This window comes from Lucilia cuprina, chromosome 3 (genome assembly GCF_022045245.1).
Source record: "Lucilia cuprina isolate Lc7/37 chromosome 3, ASM2204524v1, whole genome shotgun sequence".
NCBI lineage: Eukaryota > Metazoa > Arthropoda > Insecta > Diptera > Calliphoridae > Lucilia > Lucilia cuprina.
The window spans coordinates 9,810,619-9,835,764 of record NC_060951.1 but is presented as its reverse complement, the minus strand read 5'-3'; positions in this window follow the sequence as shown (position 1 = coordinate 9,835,764).

Below are 25,146 nucleotides of genomic sequence, written 5' to 3'. Positions count from 1 at the left end.
AACGCAGGTCGAACTTGTAGAATATTTAGACTGCTCTGACCTACTGTGACAATGGATGCGACTAGGATTCCCTTGTCTCTTAGTAGGAACTTGATTAGGCTTCTCACTAATATAATTACTAAACACAGTATGATTGGATAAATGTCGTTATAGCTACTGTAGAAGATGTTAAAAGGAAAAAGAAAAGGATTAGGCTTCTCACTGGTATAACTACTGAGCACTGTATGATTGAGTAAATGTCGAAACGTATGGACAACCCACGTTATAGCTACTGTAGAAGATGTTAAAAGAAAAAAAGAAAAGGAATCGGTACAACACTCTCTATGTGACGACCCAACCTTACAAGAGCACAGACTACTCTTAGTCTTAGTAGAGATCTTTTCCATAATCTGGACTGTCTCAGAGAGTTCAGTTTTACCTAGATAAATAGCGAAACTTCTTGGCTGCAATGACAAAGTCATTGAAGGAAAGATTGAAGGTATTAAGAAACACTGGCACTTTATTGAATTTATCTTCATTAATAGAGAATTATTGATAAGATTCCAGAGTAGAGGTAATAGAAATTCGCTTGTAGTGTGTCTGGTGTTACCCCTCTGTAAATAATAATAACAATGTTCATAGAAAAATCGTTTAATAAACCTCGTTTAATAGGCCCCTTCAAAGTCAACGAAGGCTACTGATTCTTGATCATGCTCAAGATATTCAACGAAACCTTTAAACGAGTCGAAAGCTGTCTCAACAGATTTAATCCAAAAATCATTGATAAAATAATTGTAGTCCGAAGAAGGAATTAGCGAATGTCGTTTACCTAACGCTTCTACCGAATTCTAGTTCTGATCATAACACCCATCTAGAAGAAGTGCTATATGGATAAGTTCTGGAACTAATTAAAAACTTGTACAAGTTTTCCTGGGTAATTGTGTAATGTGTATGTATTTTTTATATATAATTAATGTTTATTTCAATTGGCCATTATTTTTTCATATTTGTTTTTAAAATTGATTATTTTTTTAATAAGTAATAAAAGTTAATATAAGTTTAACTCTTGACATCAGTTATTCATCGCTTCTTTTCATAGAAATTTTCATAATTTTTCATGTTTCAGTTTCTTAAATAATATTATCTCTTTGCCAGTGATTTTAGCAAAGGAGTTTATATCTAGGGTTCTATGTAGCTGCCTTGGCAATAAAGTTATCAAAATTTATATTTAAAAAATCTTTAAAGAATTTAATTTTATAAAATTTCAAAATTCTTGTTAATATTTCGGTAATTAGCTTAATATTGTTGTGAAATCTTCTATAAAATAAAATTTCTTAACAAAATATAGTTTCAAATTTAAATTTTGTATTAAAATCTATTTAATTGTTTTTCATAGTTTTGAAATTATATAATAAAGTTTCTTATTTTTTTACTTTATTTAAAACCCAAATAAATGAAAAAAGTCTTTTAAATATTTCCAGGTGTGTGTGTGTGTGTATGTGTATTTGAAAATATTTTAAAAAACCTTTTACAAAAATTTGAGTTTTTCTAGGATTCAATACCATCTGACACGTTGGACAATCTTGCAGAAAACTGTATTCTTCTAAACTCGTCCCATTTCAAAATGAAACATAAGAATCTTTAAAAATTTAAAAGATTTCCTTTTCTAAATATAAATATTTGAAAATATTTTAAAAATCTTTTTCAAAAATTAACGATTTTCTTGAATTTATTAATGAAAACCGATTAAAATTCAATATTTGTATTAAATATTTTTAAAAACTTTCTATTTCAAAATTGTTAATCGATTTAAACAATTTATTAATTAATATTAAATATTTCGTATTGAAACATAAATTTGTTAAAATGTTTTTATTTCAAATATTTTTCATAATTTTCTCATACTCAATTATTTTAATTTGGCCAATGAAAATGATTTCATATCTTTTTCATATTTTAAACATTTTTAATGGTGAATTGTTGTTATTTTGTACTTTAATAAACTTATTTATCTTATATTTAATATATTATTACAATATTTTTGTATCAAATCATTTCAAGGAGTTTCGGTAACTCCTGACGGTTTCTTTAGTTTCGGTAATTTCATTTGTTTTATAAATATTTTTAGATTTCTACACACTTCAAGCATTTTTAATGGTGATTTGTAAAAATTAATAAACTTATTTATCTTAAAAACATTCTTGTCAGAGATTTATCATTAATTTTTCAATTAATTGGACTTGGTTGTAGAGTATTTTGTTAAAATACTTGAATACTTTTTATGGATTGTTTAGTTTTGGCACACCAAAGAAACCACCGCTGAAGAGGGCAGCAAAGTGGTTGAAATCTGGTGGTGCAGTATTTGTAGCATTTATGCTTCTTGGATCCATCCATCCAGTATGGTGATTATCATCAGTACGATGACCACCCAACCACGCAGTATTGTATGAATGTTGGTTTTGAGGTTCCAACTGTTCAGTATTAAGAGGTTGCATGGTTGGGGTTATTACCGTTCTTGTATGTGCTGCTTGTAAGTCATGAAGTTGTACCCGTTCAGTATTTGCTGCTTCATCAGTTCGGTTAGCCATCTGCCTATTGGTATTGGGAGCATCTGTAGATCGGAATTCTGTCATTTCAGTGTTGCGTTCATCTACAATTCGTCGTTCTTCTTGAATCTCTAAATTATGAGCATTTTCGTTTCGGTGTTCCAATTGTCCAACATTAGAAGTATCTTCATTGCCATCTTCACTTTGAGGTTCCACCACTCCACTATTGGAAGTTTCAACAGCTGGGGGATCATCCAGTCCAGTATTGCGAGCATCTACAGTTTGAGGTTCTGTTTTAAAAGTGGGAAATTGATTGTTATCGCTAAAAAGTGCAGCAAACTGCCTGAAATCCACCATTCCAGTAGGGGGAGCATGTCCAGCAGTACCACTACTACTAGCACTAGGTTTAAAGCGAGAATTATTAGCATTGTTATCTATTAAATATATAGTCAAGAATATAAATATTAGTACAATCCTGAAAAGAAGGTGTTGAAAAAGGTAAACACGTATGAATTACATTTGAAGCTTAACCACAGTAAGCTTTTGCAGATATAAATAAAGTATTCAAATGACTTTCACTAAACAACTAATTATAGATGAAAGTGAAAATCAAATACGGACGGATCCAGACAGACAATCTCGGACGGAAAACAAACAAAAGCATTTTATGTAGAATACATAACATGCGGATTAGTATGTAGGAGAGTTTTGTTTCAGAGCGATTGTTTATTTAGGAGTTAAATTATGAATGTTGAGATAACACTCCCTTACATTAACTAGGGACCGCGGGGTCGTTACACCCGTTATCCTCCTTAGAAGATACCCTTGCGGTTAATTGATTCTTAACTCAAATATCAAAAATTTCTTAAAGATTTTAAATCATAAACTTAAAGGGCCTCATCTTTAAACTCACCAATAGAAAGACGATTCTTAAATTTTTAGTAAAACAGATATATTTGTTATTTTTTCGATTAATTTCTTTTTATTAAACATTGAGTTATTAAATTTATGCATTTTTTAGTTTTTGTTATTAAAATACAATGTTTTTATTCATAAACTGTTGATTAATTTTACAATGTTTGCTCACGAATAAAGGAACTCGGTAATTGACTAAACACTTGGAATACTTTTAATTTAACTGCAATAGTTGTTAGTTATCAAAATCATTTAGATACTTTCTGAACTTCAAAGTTTAAACTAACCCAACTTATTTTTCTACTTTGTTCAGAAGTTTAAAGGACTAATGGTATAAAATTGTAATTAAAACTAAAGTATTGTAAGTGTTTAGACGCCTTTATCGGTAATTAAAATAAGAATTTATTTTATTTAGATTTCTTTTTCACATAAATTTACAAAACTAAATATAAAATAATTTAAAAAAAATGTAAAAGAATTTATTGAAAAATTAGTGAGAAATTGAAATTTCCCAGGAAAACATGTTAACAAATTTCTTATAAAACAAACTCAGTAGCTCTAGAACAAGTTCAGACTGAAGCACTTTAGATTAATGAACCGTAACTTTGGATGAAATCTTCTTTAGTTCACTGTTTGAAAGAATTATTTCTAAAGAATACTTTAAGAATTGCTTTAATTCTTGAACTCTTTCTACAAAACATTATTGTAATTCAAATGATTTTTCATAGAACTAGTTCTTAAGCAATAGTTGACAGAAGTGATGTCTTCATTACTTCTTTAACTCGTTCTTTAAAAAATTATTGTGATTCTAATGAGATTTCTTTGGAGGTTTTTAAAGAATTAGTTCTTAGCACAAGTTGGCACAAGTTTCTTTAACTCATTCTTTGGAACATTGTTGTGATTCGAAAGTGAATTTTTTATGTTCATTTTATGTTCGAGATTACCATGAAGTTCCCTAACTCAAAAACGATTGAGGCGTGTCTGCTACGCAAACGATGTCTTAATACTTTTAAAGGAAAAATATCAAGTTACTTGTGTAGAAGAGCTGAAAAGGCTCTGAATACGACCTTTAGCTGTGCTCAAACGAAAGGCATCAATGTTAACCCGACGAAGATGGAGATCTATCTTTTCACAAAAAAGTTAAAAAATTTTACGTATACTTACTCATGCTTTCTGGTAAGAAGAATGCAGTAACATACAAAGTACTTAGGTGTAATATTTGACACCACATAAAGAATAGTATCAACAAGGCATATAAAGGAAGACTATAGGCATGAAATTGGGTCTTATTCCTACTGACAAATTGGCTTTATAAAAGTGTAATAAGAGCAATTATTGCTTATGCTTCATTAAACCGGTGGTCTTTTTTGGACAAAAAGTGTAATATCAAACTAATACAAGGAGTTTAATATTACGCCAACCAAGTCTCTTGAAAGTTTGCTAAATATTCCACCCATTGCAACATGTTTCAGATTTGAGGCGGCGCTTATAGCAAAAATGCTCTTTACTTTAGGCGAACTGGCCAAAAGCTAAAGTAGGAGTCCGTTGCTGCACGGAATGCTATAAATTAGGGAACAATAAGTACCTGGGTTGTATACTGAAGACCCAGAAACAGAAATATACCACATTGTAACTACAGTGTAACTAATCATTACAGAAGCTATTAGACAGAAGTCCGAAAAAACGGCACCCACAGGGCTTCATTTATTTACTGACAGCTTCAAGGCAATCGGGGAGATATCAGGTGATAAAATTATATCTACAATCTTAAAGGAAAGGGAGCTCAAGGTAGTTAACATAACAAAGACAAAACCTTTCGACGCATCGAAAGCTGATTTAAAAATATGAGTGAGAAAATTCCATAAGTCCTCTTGGAATAATGAAACAGTGGGTAGAACCACAAAGATCCTGTGGGTTATCCTGATCAGAGCAAAACGATAAATCTTCTCAAAATGAGCATTCCTAAAACTAGTATTCCTAGCATTCCTAAAACTAGTTCCGAGACAAATTCGTTCTAAAATCATTTAATAATGAACTGATTCTAGAAACGTTTCATAGATCAAGTTTAGATTTCACAACGCTTCAATAAAGTGAGTTAAGTAGTTAACAATCTCCAACAAATATCGTTAGTCTTAACTTCTAATTAAAACAAATACAGTCTGTATTTGTAAATACTTCGTTCTATAACCAGTTGTGAAACTTATAGAATATTTCCCGAGAAATTAGTTTAGTATATCTGAAAAAAAATATTACAGAGAGAGTTCTCAATTTCTTTTCGGAGACACTTTAGGATCAACGTGAATATTTAGGAATATCTAGCAAATGGAGGCGTGGCACATTCCATTAGAATTAAATACTAAAATTCGTTTTTCTGGGAAGCTATTAAAGTTAGAATCTTATGATTTTGCACATCCATGTGAGTGCAAATCAAGGTCCCATTTTCATATAAAATTTCATATAAAATACGTTTATATGAAAAAACTATTATTGATAAAATTTGCTTTGACATGCATTTGAATATTAAAGTAATAAATTGGCAGACTTGATTTTAAGGGAGTGGTTCTCCCTTTATGAATTAAGTACAAAGATTTGTTAATCTAGGAAAGCAATGCAGCTAGAATTATCAAATTTTGTACCAAGAACTTTATCATCTAGGTGAACATTTGGGAGTAAATGGACAGACTATCATTAGGGCGGTTTGACACCTTCCATGTGAGCTAAGTGAATAATTTATTTGTCTGAGAAACTATTACGGATACATTATTTATTAAGGACTTTAAGGGAAGCCTTCTTTGCCTAAGAAATTCCGGCAATCATGGACGATTTATTGAGGCGACTAGGGATTAAGGCCAGCTAAACTGGGACTATTGTCGTCAAAATTTTAAAACTTTTAAGAGGGAAACCAGACGTGCTTAGAAAGAATCTTGTAAGAGTTTCTCAGAGGAACTGGAGAGTACTACGGCATTCCTTATGAAACCAGATGGTAAGTTTAATGAAAGTAGTACCAAAACTATGGAACCACTTTTGGTGACACACTTTCGGGGTTTGTAGAGATTATGAAATGAAGGCTTTACTTTGGAGCACCTCACAGCTTCTTGAATCCACATAAGTGAATTAGTCAGCTCCAATGTTAGTGTGTAAAAAATTTGGTTGGTAGTGTCATCATAAAATCATTTTCAAACTCAGTAGGATGGACTTTAAAGTAACCACATATGCCGACGTTATGCTTTTTATTCAAAAGAAATGGGTGTCCCTGCCAAAACCAAAGTGATTCTTTACATCAAAATCCCAGATTTCAGAACTTTACGTTTGAATTCCTTAAACGAAGCCAAAGATCTTGACTTAATTTTAGACCTAACCTCACATGAAAATGTTATGCCGAAAGTCTAATGAAGAAGGCCTTTTATATATATGTGAAAGCCTTTGGGATATGGTGGGGTCTTAAAACATACATTTCGCACTAGATGTTCAATGCGGTCATAAGACCTATTTTGACATACGGAGCTCTTGTTTGGCGCAGAACGGTGGATACCAAGATTTACTCCTCTACTCTCCACAAAGTACACAGATTAGCATGCCTGGCAATCACTGGCTTTATTGAGCCTTGATATTTACACCAAAGGCATTTCTGCTAAATCTGCTATGCGACTTAAACAGTCGATTCGGACACTGAATTTCTATATAGTCACCTCAGTGGTCATTTATGATGAAAATACCGACAAGGGATGATTGACATTCCTAAGGGATAACGTGGGCTGAATTTTCACTACTCGCTCAAAGGCAATAAAATATCTGAAGAATGCGCAACCAAAGGGTCATTTGGGGTATACACCGTCGCCTGTTGACTCCATCAAAACTGATAGATAGGAATCCCTTGTCTCTTAGTAAGAACTCGATTAGGCTTCTCACTCTTATAATTACTGAGCACTGTATGATTGGATAAATGTCGAAAGGTATGGGCTACCCACGTCATAGCAACTGTAGAAGATGTTAAAACGAAGAAGAAGGGGAATCGGTACAACACTCTCTATGTGACGACCCAACCTTACAAGAGGACAGACTACTCTTAGTCTTAATCTGGACTGTCTCAGAGAGTTCAGTTTTACCTAAATAAATAGCAAAACTTCTTGGCTGCAATGACATAGTCGTATAAGGGAAGATTGAATCTATTAAGAAACACTGGCAAGGAACTGTCACATCATGCGTACATGCTAAAGTCGTGTACTTTATTGAATTTAACTTTATTAATAGAGAATTATTAATAAGATTCCAGAGAAGAGGTAATAGAACTTCGCTTGTAATGTGCCTGGTGTTACCCCTCTGTAAATAATAACAATGTTCATAGAGAAATCGTTTAATAAACCTCGTTTAATAAGCCCCTTCGAAGTCAATGAAGGCTACTAGGATTCTTCATGCTCAAGAGATTAAACGAAACATTTAAACGAGTCGAAAGTTGTCTCAACAGATTTAATCCAAAAATCATTGATAAAATAGTTATAGTCCGAAGAGGGAATTAGCGAAGGTCGTTTACCTAACGCTTCCAACGAATTCTAGTTCTGATCATAACACCCATCTAGAAGAAGTGTTATATGGATAAGTTCTGGAACTAATTAAAAAAACTTGTACAAGTTTTCCTGGGTAATTGTGTAATGTGTACGTATTTGTTTATATATAATTAATGTTTATTTCAATTGGCCATTATTTTTTCATATTTGTTTTTAAAATTGATTATTTTTTTAATAAGTAATAAAAGTTAATATAAGTTTAACTCTTGACATCAGTTATTCATCGCTTCTTTTCATAGAAATTTTCATAATTTTTCATGTTTCAGTTTCTTAAATAATATTATCTCTTTGCCAGTGATTTTAGCAAAGGAGTTTATATCTAGGGTTCTATGTAGCTGCCTTGGCAATAAAGTTATCAAAATTTATATTTAAAAAATCTTTAAAGAATTTAATTTTATAAAATTTCAAAATTCTTGTTAATATTTCGGTAATTAGCTTAATATTGTTGTGAAATCTTCTATAAAATAAAATTTCTTAACAAAATATAGTTTCAAATTTAAATTTTGTATTAAAATCTATTTAATTGTTTTTCATAGTTTTGAAATTATATAATAAAGTTTCTTATTTTTTTACTTTATTTAAAACCCAAATAAATGAAAAAAGTCTTTTAAATATTTCCAGTGTGTGTGTGTGTGTATGTGTATTTGAAAATATTTTAAAAAACCTTTTGCAAAAATTTGAGTTTTTTTAGGATTCAATACCATCTGACACGTTGGACAATCTTCCAGAAAATTATATTCTTCTAAACCCGTCCCATTTCAAAACGAAACATAAGAATCTTTAAAAATTTTAAAAGATTTCCTTTTCTAAATATAAATATTTGAAAATATTTTAAAAATCTTTTTCAAAAATTAACAATTTTCTTGAATTTATTAATGAAAACCGATTAAAATTCAATATTTGTATTAAATATTTTTAAAAACTTTCTATTTCAAAACTGTTAATCATTTTAGACAATTTATTAATAAATATAAAATATTCGAAAAACATCAGTTCCGGATTGAAAACATAAATTTGTTAAAATGTTTTATTTCAAATATTTTTCATTATTTCTTCTCATATTTAATTATTTTAATTTGGCCAATGAAAATGGTTTATATCTTTTTATAATTTAAACATTTTTAATGGTGAATTGTTGTTATTTTGTACTTTAATAAACTTATTTATCTTATATTTAATATATTATTACAATATTTTTGTATGAAATCATTTCAAGGAGTTTCGGTAGCTCCTGACGGTTTCTTTAGTTTCGGTCATATCATTTGTATTATAGATATTTTTAGTTTTCTATACATTTTAAGCATTTTTAATGGTGATTTGTGAATATGAATAAACTTATTTATCTTAAAAACATTCTTGTCAGAGATTTATCATTGTTATTTCCATTAATTGGACTTGGTTCTAGAGTATTTTGTTAAAATACTTGAATACTTTTTATGGATTGTTTAGTTTTGGCACACCAAAGAAACCACCGCTGAAGAGGGCAGCAAAGTGGTTGAAATCTGGTGGTGCAGTATTTGTAGCATTTATGCTTCTTGGATCCATCCATCCAGTATGGTGATTATCATCAGTACGATGACCACCCAACCATCCAGTATTGTATGAATGTTGGTTTTGAGGTTCCAACTGTTCAGTATTAAGAGGTTGCATGGTTGGGGTTATTACCGTTCTTGTATGTGCTGCTTGTAAGTCATGAAGTTGTACCCGTTCAGTATTTGCTGCTTCATCAGTTCGATTAGCCATTTGCCTATTGGTATTGAGAGCATCTATAGATCGGAATTCTGTCATTTCAGTGTTGCGTTCATCTACAATTCTTCGTTCTTCTTGAATCTCTAAATTGTGAGCATTTTCGTTTCGGTGTTTCAATTGTCCAACATTAGAAGTATCTTCATTGCCATCTTCACTTTGAGGTTCCACCACTCCACTATTGGAAGTTTCAACAGCTGGGGGATCATCCAGTCCAGTATTGCGAGCATCTACAGTTTGAGGTTCTGTTTTAAAAGTGGGAAATTGATTGTTATCGCTAAAAAGTGCAGCAAACTGCCTGAAATCCACCATTCCAGTAGGGGGAGCATGTCCAGCAGTACCACTACTACTAGCACTAGGTTTAAAGCGAGAATTATTAGCATTGTTATCTATTAAATATATAGTCAAGAATATAAATATTAGTACAATCCTGAAAAGAAGGTGTTGAAAAAGGTAAACACGTATGAATTACATTTGAAGCTTAACCACAGTAAGCTTTTGTAGATATAAATAAAGTATTCAAATGACTTTCACTAAACAACTAATTATAGATGAAAGTGAAAATCAAATACGGACGGATCCAGACAGACAATCTCGGACGGAAAACAGACAAAAGCATTTTATGTAGAAAACATAACATGCAGCTTAGTATGTAGGAGAGTTTTGTTTTAGTGCGATTCTTTATTTAGAATTTAAATTATGAATGTTGAGAGAACACTCTCTTACATTAACTAGGGACCGCGGGGTCGTTACACCCGTTATCCTCCTTAGAAGATACCTTGCGGTTAATTGATTCTTAACTCAAATATCAAGAATTTCTTTAAGATTCTAAATCATAAACTTAAAATCCTCTGCTTTTAACTCACCAATAGGAAGACGATTCTTAAATTTTGAATAAAACAGAGATATTTGTTATTTTTTCGATTAATTTCTTTTTATTAAACATTGAGTTATTAAATTTATGCATTTTTTAGTTTTTGTTATTAAAATACAATGTTTTTATTCATAAACTGTTGATTAATTTTACAATGTTTGCTCACGAATAAAGGAACTCGGTAATTGACTAAACACTTGGAATACTTTTAATTTAACTGCAATAGTTGTTAGTTATCAGAATCATTTAAGTAGATACTTTCTGAACTTCAAAGTTTAAACTAACCCAACTTATTTTTCTACTTTGTTCAGAAGTTTAAAGGACTAATGGTATAAAATTGTAATTAAAACTAAAGTATTGTAAGTGTTTAGACGCCTTTCAAAGACATAATTATCGGTAATTAAAATAAGAATTTATTTTATTTAGATTTCTTTTTAACATAAATTTATAAAACTATATATAAAATAATTTAATAGAATTTTAAAAGAATTTGTTGACAAAATAGGAAGAAATTTAAATTCCCAGGAAAATGCTTACAAATTTCTTATAAAACAAACGAAGTAGTTCCAGAACAAGTTCAGACAGAAACACTTTAGATTAATGAACCGTAACTTTCAAAAAAAAGTTCTTTATTTCACTTTCTGGTACTTAATTGTGGGTCAAAGAAGTATTTCTAAAGACTTCTTTAAGAATTACTTTAATTCTCGAATCCTTTCTACAAAACATTATTGTGATTTAAATGAGTTTTCATAGAACTATTTCTTAAGCAATAGTTGAGACTAGTGATGTCACCATTACTTCTTTCTAAAGTATTTCTAAGGATTTCTTCACTTTTTGAACCCATTCTGTAAAAAAAATTTCGAATCTAAAGTGATTTCTTAAGAGGTCAGGTCTTAAGAAATCAAGTCATGTCTCATTTAATTCTTTAACTTGTTCTTTGGAACAATGTTATGATCCTTAAATATTTCTTAGGATTTCATCACTTTTTGAACCCATTCTTTAAAAGACTACATATTATGATTCTAAGATGATTTCTAAGGTGGTTTTTAAAGAATTAGTTCTTAGCACAAGTTGTAATTGTGAAGTATTTTTTACTCCACTTTACTTTTAGAACCCTTGAAACATTGTTGTGATTCGAAACCTAGTAATTGGATCAACTGCATGCTTAGAAACAGATGCATAAGCAGCAAGATGTACTAGATAACTATCAGGAAAACGGTATTTCGCGGTTACCACGATTAATCGCCTCCTAAGTTACCTAATTTATAAAGGACTTAGACGTATCTTCTACGCATACGAAGTTTTAATACTCTAAATTACTTGTGTAAAAGAGCTGAGGATACTCTTAATACAACCTTTCAGCTGTGCTCAACCAAGAGACCTGAATGTAAACCTGGTGAAGATGAATATCTTACTTTTCGCAATAAAGTGAAACATTTCTACGAAAACTTAACCCTGTTTTCGGGGCAAGAAGACACAGCATAAAGGATAGGTTCCGCAAGTTACATAGCTGCTGGGCAATATGTAGGAAGACTATAGGCATGAAATGGGGTCTTAGTTCTACTATAACAAATTGTCTTTATAAAAGTGTAATAAGACCAATTCTAGCTTATACTTCAATAAACTAGTGGACTTCTTTGGACAGAAATTTGCGCTTATAGCCGAAATTCTCTTTACTTTAGCGTACTGGCCAAAAACTGTTATAGAACACGTCATTAATGTAAACTAGAAGGTTCTACACAATCATCGGACGTACCTGATCGCATACAAGATACAGAATATGGCGGAAAATTTGAGAAGCTAATCTCAGATAGAATGTTTATGTCAACCGTAATATTAGTACAAATACCTGTAGGAGTCTGTTGCTGCACGGGAAGCAGCAAAAAGGGCGCAAAAGTGCCTGGGGTTGTATATTGAAGACCCAGAAACAGAAATATACCACCGTGTACCTAACCATAACACAAGCTTCTACTAGACAGAAGTCCGAGCAATAACGGCACCCACAAGGCTTCATATATTTACGGACAACCTCAAGGCAATCGGGGCGACATCAGGTGAGGTTTGTATGATGGTACGTATTTAAGTGAGGACCCACATGATTACGGTCGCAGAATAAAACGTGCGAATGTAAAGCATGTGGGAATAACATTGAAACTCTGAAATACTTTTTCTGCCACTGTCAGGCATTCGTCGAAGTTAGATCCAAGTATTTTGAAAGTGATATTAATCAGGAAATAACATTTCTTACAAACACTGATTGGAAAATTCTTAGGAAATAAGACTGAGTTTCTGAACATTGAACTGATTGAAGATTGAAGAAGTTGATAGCTTCCCAAAATCCCAGAATCAAACCAAAGAAGGAAACGTAATGCTGATAGTCGAATGCAGAAAGTATTATTTGACTTCTATATATGTAAGAATGATTGGTATTCCAAAGGGATGGCTAAAAGGAAATGAAATATCTAATAAATGCGCAACCAAAGGGTCATTCGGGATATACACACTCCCCTGTTGACCCTATATTACCACTTGTAGAATATTGAGACTGCACTGGCCCACTCTGACAATGGATATGACTAGGACTTATTTGTCTCTTAGTAAGAACTCGATTAGGCTTTTCACTGTAATTACTGGGCACTGTATGATTGGACATATGTCGTAACGAATGGGCTACCCACACTATAGCTACTGTGGAGGCTGCTAAAACTAAAAAGAAGAGGAATCGGTACAGCACTTTCTATGTGACTACCCAGACTCTGTCTCATTAGAGATCTTTTCCAAAATCTCTGTCTCAGAGATGCGTCACTAGTAAACATGATCGATTTGATTAGAAATGCCGGTTGCAAAAACCAAGTAGTTAACGAATTAGGGAAGGAAATTATTCTCTCTACATAGGGGAATGGTAATTCTAAGGGCAGCACAATGAACCACTAGGCCTTCGAGAGAACTTGATATCTAGCGAGAAATCTGCATAAAAAAACTTTAAACAATAACATTATGCACGAAAAAGTTCATGTGAACTTTTATTATATTAATTTATTAAAAAAGTAATATATCTTGGAAACTGTTAGAGCTAGATTTTTAAAATTTGAGGGATTCTTATTTTTATAGACTTTTAGAAGGTGGATGTTCCAGAGCTTTTCTCCAACCAAGCGCTTTGTACATTAGAAAGTGCTTTGTGATCGTATTGATATGCTATTTCTCAGGTTATGACTATCACACTTTTATGTGAATAGATAGCTATAGTTGTCAGCGAAGCTTCAGCTGGAATATTTAGATTCAGAGACAATTTTTATGTAAGTTTATGGTCAAATATTTTGCACTGTTAGAGTTAACTCAACTCATTCACGGTGCAGAGAAAGAATTCAATTTTACCCTGATTAACAGCGAAACCTGTTGGCTGCAACGACTAAGTCTTTTTAGGAAATATAAAAGAGCTAAGAAGCTGTGGCAAGGAATTCACTTGAAACTACCACTTCATGCGTACATGCTAAAGATGTGCACATCATTGAATTTAACTTTATTAATATAGAAATTTTAACAGGATTTCAGAGAAGAGGTGATAGAACTTCCCTTGTAATGTGCCTGGTTTTAATCCTCTGTAAACAGTGGCAAATATTTGAAAAGTTTTCTTTTAAGAAATTAAAAATTTTTGGAAATATTTCTCTAAATTCGTTTAAAATTGATAATCGTTTAAGAATCCTCATTATTCGTCATAAATTTTATCGATGATCGATTTATTTTTGTAATTTAATTTATGCATTTAACAGATTGTAAAAAGATTTATAAATATTGATCATATTCTTTCCTTCAAGTTAATTGTGAGTTATTGTTTTTTTTTTTCTTTAAACATTTTTAATGGTGAATTGTTATTGTGAATTATCACTTATAAATGATAAATAAATAGATGTTTATTTCAATTGGCCATTATTTATTCATATTTGTTTTTAAAATTGATTATTTTTTAAAAAGTAATAAGAGTTGAGTTACGGTTAACTCTTAACAACAGTTATTCATCGCTTCTTTTTATAGAAATTTTCATAATTTTTCATGCGAGGCTTTCGAGCAAATACCAGTAGAAGTCCTTCGCTGCACGGATCGCTATAAATTGGTGGACAAAAAGTGCCTAGGATTGTATACTGAAGACCCAGAAACAGAAAAATACCACCGTGTACTTAATCATAACACAAGCTTTTAGACAGAAGTCCGAAAAAACTGCACCCAGAGGGCTTCATGTATTTACTGACAGCTTCAAAGCAATTGGGGCGATATCAGGTGATAAAATTAAATATAAAACCGTATTAGAATGAAAAAAGCTTTAACTGAATACTCTTCCTGAGGTAAGGTTTACATCATATGGGCCACTTGGGAGTAGTCGGCAACGAAAGGGCGAATGTACAGCTTTATAGGGAAGGGAGCTTAAAGTAGTTAACGTGACTAAGGCAAAACCTTTCGACTCAGCGAAAGCTGTTTTAAAAATATGAATTAAACAGTGGGTAAAACCACAAAGATCCTGTGGGTGATCCTGATCAGTGCAAGACGAGAAATGTTCTCAAAATGAGCAAAACTGAGGTTTGTATGATGGTACGTTTTCTGCACCGACCCACTGGATTACGGTCACAGAATAAGACGTGTGGATTCACACGAATGTAGATCATGTGGGGATAACATTGAAACTCTGAAGCACTTTTTCTGCCGTTGTCAGGCATTCGTGAAAGTTAGATCCAAGTATTTTGGGAATGATATTATTCAGGAAATAACATTTCTCACGAGCATACATTTTAGGAATTACATCCAGAAAACTGAGTTTCTGAACATTGAACTGATTGATGATTGAAGAAGTTGTATAAAGCTTCCTTTAAACTAGTTCCGAGTGTGACAGATTCGTTCAAAAATCATTTAAAAAAGAACTGATTCTAGAAACGTTTAATAGTAACTAGTTTCGAAATTAGTTATTTATATATGAAAAAATAATACAGATAGAGCCCCTAACGTGAATATTTAGGAAAAACTAGACGGACTAGCAATTGGACGCGTGGCACATTCCATATAAAATTAAATACTAAAATTTGTTTTTCGGGGAAACTATTAAAGTTACAATCCTAAGATTTTGCACAAAGACTTTTAACATCCCATGCTAATTTTTATGATGAAAATGGACGGACTTTCATAAAGAGGACTCACTTTGACATGCATGTGAATATTTAAGTAATAAACTGACGGACTTAATTTTCGGGCAGTTGCTCTCCATATATGAATTAAGTACAATGATATGGTTAATATAGGAAGATTTGTCAAATTTTGTACGAAGAACTTTATCATCTAGGTAAACAAATGGGTAGACTATCATTAGGCCGGTTTGGCACCTTCAATGTGAGCTATGTGGAAAAATTCATTAATCTGAGAATTACTGTTAGTTTATTTATTCAGGACTTTAAGAAAAGCCTTCTTTGCTGGTATGCATGTAGGAATCGGCAGGTTCCTAAGAAATTCCGGCGACCATGGACGATTTATTAAGGCTACGAGGGAACCCCTTTTGATGACACACTTTCGGTTTGCATAGATTATGAAAATGGAGGATCTACTTTGGAGCACCTCACATCTTTTTAAATCCACATAAGTGAATTAGATACAATGTTAGTGTGTAAGACATTTTGTTGGGGTGTCATCCTTCAAGCCCTAAACTCTTTTTCAAACTCAGTACGATGGGCTTTAAAGTAACCGCATATGCCGACGTTATGCTTTTTATTCAAAAGAAATGGGTGTCCCTGCAAATACCAAACTGATTATTTATACCAAAATCCCAGAATTCAGAACTTTTCGCGTGAATTCCTTAAAACGAAGCCAAATATCATGACCTAATTTTAGACCTAAGCTCATATGAAAATGTTATGCTGAAAGTCTAATGAAGAAGGCCTTTTATATATATGTGAAAGCCTTTGGGATATGGTGGGGTCTTAAAACATACATTTCACACTAGATGTTCAATGCGGTCATAAGACCTATTTTGACATACGGAGCTCTTGTTTGGCGCAGAACGGTGGATACCAAGATTTACTCCTCTACTCTCCACAAAGTACACAGATTAGCATGCCTGGCAATCACTGGCTTTATAAGCCTTGTATACATATACACCAAAGGCATTTTTGCTAAATCTGCTATGCGACTTAAACAGTCGATTTGGACCCCCAGCTCAGTGGTCTTTTAAGATTAAAATACCGACAAGGGATGATTGATATTCCTTTGAGATAACGTGGCCTGAATTTTCACTAATCGCTCAAAGGCAATAAAATATCTGATAAATGCGCAACCAAAAGAGTCATCCGGGGTATACACACTCCCTGTTGACTCTATCAAAACTGATAGATGGCGGAGCAATGAATGAGTAATAACGCAGGTCGAACTTGTAGAATATTTAGACTGCTCTGACCTACTGTGACAATGGATGCGACTAGGATTCCCTTGTCTCTTAGTAGGAACTTGATTAGGCTTCTCACTAATATAATTACTAAACACAGTATGATTGGATAAATGTCGTTATAGCTACTGTAGAAGATGTTAAAAAGGAAAAAGAAAAGGATTAGGCTTCTCACTGGTATAACTACTGAGCACTGTATAGATTGAGTAAAAAGTCGAAACGTATGGACAACCCACGTTATAGCTACTGTAGAAGATGTTAAAAGAAAAAAAGAAAAGGAATCGTACAACACTCTCTATGTGACGACCCAACCTTACAAGAGCACAGACTACTCTTAGTCTTAGTAGAGATCTTTTCCATAATCTGGACTGTCTCAGAGAGTTTCAGTTTTTACCTAGATAAATAGCGAAACTTCTTGGCTGCAATGACAAAGTCATTGAAGGAAAGATTGAAGGTATTAAGAAACACTGGCACTTTATTGAATTTATCTTCATTAATAGAGAATTATTGATAAGATTCCAGAGTAGAGGTAATAGAAATTCGCTTGTAGTGTGTCTGGTGTTACCCCTCTGTAAATAATAATAACAATGTTCATAGAAAAATCGTTTAATAAACCTCGTTTAATAGGCCCCTTCAAAGTCACGAAGGCTACTGATTCTTGATCATGCTCAAGATATTCAACGAAACCTTTAAACGAGTCGAAAGCTGTCTCAACAGATTTAATCCAAAATCATTGATAAAATAATTGTAGTCCGAAGAAGGAATTAGCGAATGTCGTTTACCTAACGCTTCTACCGAATTCTAGTTCTGATCATAACACCCATCTAGAAGAAGTGCTATATGGATAAGTTCTGGAACTAATTAAAAACTTTGTACAAGTTTTCCTGGGTAATTGTGTAATGTGTATGTATTTTTATATATATAATTAATGTTTATTTCAATTGGCCATTATTTTTTCATATTTGTTTTTAAAATTGATTATTTTTTTAATAAGTAATAAAAGTTAATATAAGTTTAACTCTTGACATCAGTTATTCATCGCTTCTTTTCATAGAAATTTTCATAATTTTTCATGTTTCAGTTTCTTAAATAATATTATCTCTTTGCCAGTGATTTTAGCAAAGGAGTTTATATCTAGGGTTCTATGTAGCTGCCTTGGCAATAAAGTTATCAAAATTTATATTTAAAAAATCTTTAAAGAATTTAATTTTATAAAATTTCAAAATTCTTGTTAATATTTCGGTAATTAGCTTAATATTGTTGTGAAATCTTCTATAAAATAAAATTTCTTAACAAAATATAGTTTCAAATTTAAATTTTGTATTAAAATCTATTTAATTGTTTTTCATAGTTTTGAAATTATATAATAAAGTTTCTTATTTTTTTACTTTATTTAAAACCCAAATAAATGAAAAAAGTCTTTTAAATATTTCCAGGTGTGTGTGTGTGTGTATGTGTATTTGAAAATATTTTAAAAAACCTTTTACAAAAATTTGAGTTTTTCTAGGATTCAATACCATCTGACACGTTGGACAATCTTGCAGAAAACTGTATTCTTCTAAACTCGTCCCATTTCAAAATGAAACATAAGAATCTTTAAAAATTTAAAAGATTTCCTTTTCTAAATATAAATATTTGAAAATATTTTAAAAATCTTTTTCAAAAATTAACGATTTTCTTGAATTTATTAATGAAAACCGATTAAAATTCAATATTTGTATTAAATATTTTTAAAAACTTTCTATTTCAAAATTGTTAATCGATTTAAACAATTTATTAATTAATATTAAATATTTCGTATTGAAACATAAATTTGTTAAAATGTTTTTATTTCAAATATTTTTCATAATTTTCTCATACTCAATTATTTTAATTTGGCCAATGAAAATGATTTCATATCTTTTTCATATTTTAAACATTTTTAATGGTGAATTGTTGTTATTTTGTACTTTAATAAACTTATTTATCTTATATTTAATATATTATTACAATATTTTTGTATCAAATCATTTCAAGGAGTTTCGGTAACTCCTGACGGTTTCTTTAGTTTCGGTAATTTCATTTGTTTTATAAATATTTTTAGATTTCTACACACTTCAAGCATTTTTAATGGTGATTTGTAAAAATTAATAAACTTATTTATCTTAAAAACATTCTTGTCAGAGATTTATCATTAATTTTTCAATTAATTGGACTTGGTTGTAGAGTATTTTGTTAAAATACTTGAATACTTTTTATGGATTGTTTAGTTTTGGCACACCAAAGAAACCACCGCTGAAGAGGGCAGCAAAGTGGTTGAAATCTGGTGGTGCAGTATTTGTAGCATTTATGCTTCTTGGATCCATCCATCCAGTATGGTGATTATCATCAGTACGATGACCACCCAACCACGCAGTATTGTATGAATGTTGGTTTTGAGGTTCCAACTGTTCAGTATTAAGAGGTTGCATGGTTGGGGTTATTACCGTTCTTGTATGTGCTGCTTGTAAGTCATGAAGTTGTACCCGTTCAGTATTTGCTGCTTCATCAGTTCGGTTAGCCATCTGCCTATTGGTATTGGGAGCATCTGTAGATCGGAATTCTGTCATTTCAGTGTTGCGTTCATCTACAATTCGTCGTTCTTCTTGAATCTCTAAATTATGAGCATTTTCGTTTCGGTGTTCCAATTGTCCAACATTAGAAGTATCTTCATTGCCATCTTCACTTTGAGGTTCCACCACTCCACTATTGGAAGTTTCAACAGCTGGGGGATCATCCAGTCCAGTATTGCGAGCATCTACAGTTTGAGGTTCTGTTTTAAAAGTGGGAAATTGATTGTTATCGCTAAAAAGTGCAGCAAACTGCCTGAAATCCACCATTCCAGTAGGGGGAGCATGTCCAGCAGTACCACTACTACTAGCACTAGGTTTAAAGCGAGAATTATTAGCATTGTTATCTATTAAATATATAGTCAAGAATATAAATATTAGTACAATCCTGAAAAGAAGGTGTTGAAAAAGGTAAACACGTATGAATTACATTTGAAGCTTAACCACAGTAAGCTTTTGCAGATATAAATAAAGTATTCAAATGACTTTCACTAAACAACTAATTATAGATGAAAGTGAAAATCAAATACGGACGGATCCAGACAGACAATCTCGGACGGAAAACAAACAAAAGCATTTTATGTAGAATACATAACATGCGGATTAGTATGTAGGAGAGTTTTGTTTCAGAGCGATTGTTTATTTAGGAGTTAAATTATGAATGTTGAGATAACACTCCCTTACATTAACTAGGGACCGCGGGGTCGTTACACCCGTTATCCTCCTTAGAAGATACCCTTGCGGTTAATTGATTCTTAACTCAAATATCAAAAATTTCTTAAAGATTTTAAATCATAAACTTAAAGGGCCTCATCTTTAAACTCACCAATAGAAAGACGATTCTTAAATTTTTAGTAAAACAGATATATTTGTTATTTTTTCGATTAATTTCTTTTTATTAAACATTGAGTTATTAAATTTATGCATTTTTTAGTTTTTGTTATTAAAATACAATGTTTTTATTCATAAACTGTTGATTAATTTTACAATGTTTGCTCACGAATAAAGGAACTCGGTAATTGACTAAACACTTGGAATACTTTTAATTTAACTGCAATAGTTGTTAGTTATCAAAATCATTTAGATACTTTCTGAACTTCAAAGTTTAAACTAACCCAACTTATTTTTCTACTTTGTTCAGAAGTTTAAAGGACTAATGGTATAAAATTGTAATTAAAACTAAAGTATTGTAAGTGTTTAGACGCCTTTATCGGTAATTAAAATAAGAATTTATTTTATTTAGATTTCTTTTTCACATAAATTTACAAAACTAAATATAAAATAATTTAAAAAAAAATGTAAAAGAATTTATTGAAAAATTAGTGAGAAATTGAAATTTCCCAGGAAAACATGTTAACAATTTCTTATAAAACAAACTCAGTAGCTCTAGAACAAGTTCAGACTGAAGCACTTTAGATTAATGAACCGTAACTTTGGATGAAATCTTCTTTAGTTCACTGTTTGAAAGAATTATTTCTAAAGAATACTTTAAGAATTGCTTTAATTCTTGAACTCTTTCTACAAAACATTATTGTAATTCAAATGATTTTTCATAGAACTAGTTTCTTAAGCAATAGTTGACAGAAGTGATGTCTTCATTACTTCTTTAACTCGTTCTTTAAAAAATATTTGTGATTCTAATGAGATTTCTTTGGAGGTTTTTAAAGAATTAGTTCTTAGCACAAGTTGGCACAAGTTTCTTTAACTCATTCTTTGGAACATTGTTGTGATTCGAAAGTGAATTTTTTATGTTCATTTTATGTTCGAGATTACCATGAAGTTCCCTAACTCAAAAACGATTGAGGCGTGTCTGCTACGCAAACGATGTCTTAATACTTTTAAAGGAAAAATATCAAGTTACTTGTGTAGAAGAGCTGAAAAGGCTCTGAATACGACCTTTAGCTGTGCTCAAACGAAAGGCATCAATGTTAACCCGACGAAGATGGAGATCTATCTTTTTCACAAAAAAGTTAAAAAATTTTACGTATACTTACTCATGCTTTCTGGTAAGAAGAATGCAGTAACATACAAAGTACTTAGGTGTAATATTTGACACCACATAAAGAATAGTATCAACAAGGCATATAAAGGAAGACTATAGGCATGAAATTGGGTCTTATTCCTACTGACAAATTGGCTTTATAAAAGTGTAATAAGAGCAATTATTGCTTATGCTTCATTAAACCGGTGGTCTTTTTTGGACAAAAAGTGTAATATCAAACTAATACAAGGAGTTTAATATTACGCCAACCAAGTCTCTTGAAAGTTTGCTAATATTCCACCCATTGCAACATGTTTCAGATTTGAGGCGGCGCTTATAGCAAAAATGCTCTTTACTTTAGGCGAACTGGCCAAAAGCTAAAGTAGGAGTCCGTTGCTGCACGGAATGCTATAAATTAGGGAACAATAAGTACCTGGGTTGTATACTGAAGACCAGAAACAGAAAAATATACCACATTGTAACTACAGTGTAACTAATCATTACAGAAGCTATTAGACAGAAGTCCGAAAAAACGGCACCCACAGGGCTTCATTTATTTACTGACAGCTTCAAGGCAATCGGGGAGATATCAGGTGATAAAATTATATCTACAATCTTAAAGGAAAGGGAGCTCAAGGTAGTTAACATAACAAAGACAAAACCTTTCGACGCATCGAAAGCTGATTTAAAAATATGAGTGAGAAAATTCCATAAGTCCTCTTGGAATAATGAAACAGTGGGTAGAACCACAAAGATCCTGTGGGTTATCCTGATCAGAGCAAAACGATAAATCTTCTCAAAATGAGCATTCCTAAAACTAGTATTCCTAGCATTCCTAAAACTAGTTCCGAGACAAATTCGTTCTAAAATCATTTAATAATGAACTGATTCTAGAAACGTTTCATAGATCAAGTTTAGATTTCACAACGCTTCAATAAAGTGAGTTAAGTAGTTAACAATCTCCAACAAATATCGTTAGTCTTAACTTCTAATTAAAACAAATACAGTCTGTATTTGTAAATACTTCGTTCTATAACCAGTTGTGAAACTTATAGAATATTTCCCGAGAAATTAGTTTAGTATATCTGAAAAAAAATATTACAGAGAGAGTTCTCAATTTCTTTTCGGAGACACTTTAGGATCAACGTGAATATTTAGGAATATCTAGCAAATGGAGGCGTGGCACATTCCATTAGAATTAAATACTAAAATTCGTTTTTCTGGGAAGCTATTAAAGTTAGAATCTTATGATATTTGGCACATCCATGTGAGTGCAAATCAAGGTTCCATTTTCATGTAAAATTTCATATAAAATACTTTTATATGAAAAACTGTTATTGATAAAATTAGCTTTGACATGCATTTGAATATTTAAGTAATAAATTGGCAGACTTGATTTTAAGGGAGTGGTTTTCCATTTATGAATTAAGTACAAAGATTTGTTAATATAGGAAAGCAATGCAGCTAGAATTGTCAAATTTTGTACCAAGAACTTTATCATCTAGGTGAACATTTGGGAGTAAATGGACAGACTATCATTAGGGCGGTTTGACGCCTTCCATGTGAGCTAAGTGAATAATTCATTTGTCTGAGAAACTATTACGGATACATTATTTATTAAGGACTTTAGAAATTCCGGCAACCATGGACGATTTATTAAGGCGACTAGGGATTAAGGCCAGCTAAACTGGGACTATTGTCGTCAAAATTTTTAAACTTTTAAGAGGGAAACCACACGTGCTTAGAAAGAATCTTGTAAGAGTTTCTCAGAGGAACTGGAGAGTACTACGGCATTCCTTATGAAACCAGATGGTAAGTTTAATGAAAGTAGTACCGAAACTATGGAACCACTTTTGGTGACACACTTACGGGGTTTGCAGAGATTATGAAAATGAAGGCTTTACTTTGGAGCACCTCACAGCTTCTTAAATCCACATAAGTGAATTAGTCAGCTCCAATGTTAGTGTGTATAAAATTTGGTTGGTAGTGTCATCCTAAAATCATTTTCAAACTCAGTAGGATGGACTTTAAAGTAACCACATATGCCGACGTTATGCTTTTTATTCAAAAGAAATGGGTGTCCCTGCCAAAACCAAAGTGATTCTTTACATCAAAATCCCAGATTTCAGAACTTTACGTTTGAATTCCTTAAACGAAGCCAAAGATCTTGACCTAATTTTAGACCTAAGCTCACATGAAAATGTTATGCTGAAAGTCTAATGAAGAAGGCCTTTTATATATATGTGAAAGCCTTTGGGATATGGTGGGGTCTTAAAACATACATTTCACACTAGATGTTCAATGCGGTCATAAGACCTATTTTGACATACGGAGCTCTTGTTTGGCGCAGAACGGTGGATACCAAGATTTACTCCTCTACTCTCCACAAAGTACACAGATTAGCATGCCTGGCAATCACTGGCTTTATTGAGCCTTGATATTTACACCAAAGGCATTTCTGCTAAATCTGCTATGCGACTTAAACAGTCGATTCGGACACTGAATTTCTATATAGTCAGCTCAGTGGTCATTTATGATGAAATTGACATTCCTAAGGGATAACGTGGGCTGAATTTTCACTACTCGCTCAAAGGCAATAAAATATCTGAAGAATGCGCAACCAAAGGGTCATTTGGGGTATACACCGTCGCCTGTTGACTCCATCAAAACTGATAGATAGGAATCCCTTGTCTCTTAGTAAGAACTCGATTAGGCTTCTCACTGGTATAATTACTGAGCACTGTATGATTGGATAAATGTCGAAAGGTATGGGCTACCCACGTTATAGCTACTATAGAAGATGTTAAAAGGAAAAAGAAAAGAAATCGGTACAACACTCTCTATGTGACGACCGAACCTTACAAGAGCTCAGACTACTCTTAGTCTTAGTAGAGATCTTTTCCATAATCTGGACTATCTCAGAGAATTGAGTTTTATGTAGATAAATAGCGAATCTTCTTGGCTGCAATGACAAAGTCGTTTAAGGAAAGATTGAAGGTATTAAGAAACACTGACAAGGATCTGCTACATCATGCGTACATGCTTAAGTCGTGCACTTTATTGAATTTAACTTTATTAATAGAGAATTATTAATAAGATTCCAGAGTAGAGGTGATATATCTGGTGTTACCCCTCTGTAAATAATAAAATTGTTCATAGAGAAATCGTTTAATAAACCTCGTTTAATAGGCCCCTTCGAAGTCAACGAATGCTACTAGGATTGTTCATGCCTAAGAGATTCAACGAAACCTTTAAACGAGTCGAAAGCTGTGTCAACAGATTTAATCTAAAAATCATTTATAAAATAATTGTTGTCCGAAGAAGGAATTAGCGAATGTCGTTTAACTAACGCTTCTACCGAATTCTAGTTCTGATCATAACACCCATATAGAAGAAGTGTTATATAGATAAGTTCTGGAACTAATTAAAAAACTTGTACAAGTTTTCCTGGGTAATTGTGTAATGTGTATGTATTTGTTTATATATAATTAATGTTTATTTCAATTGGCCATTATTTTTTCATATTTGTTTTTA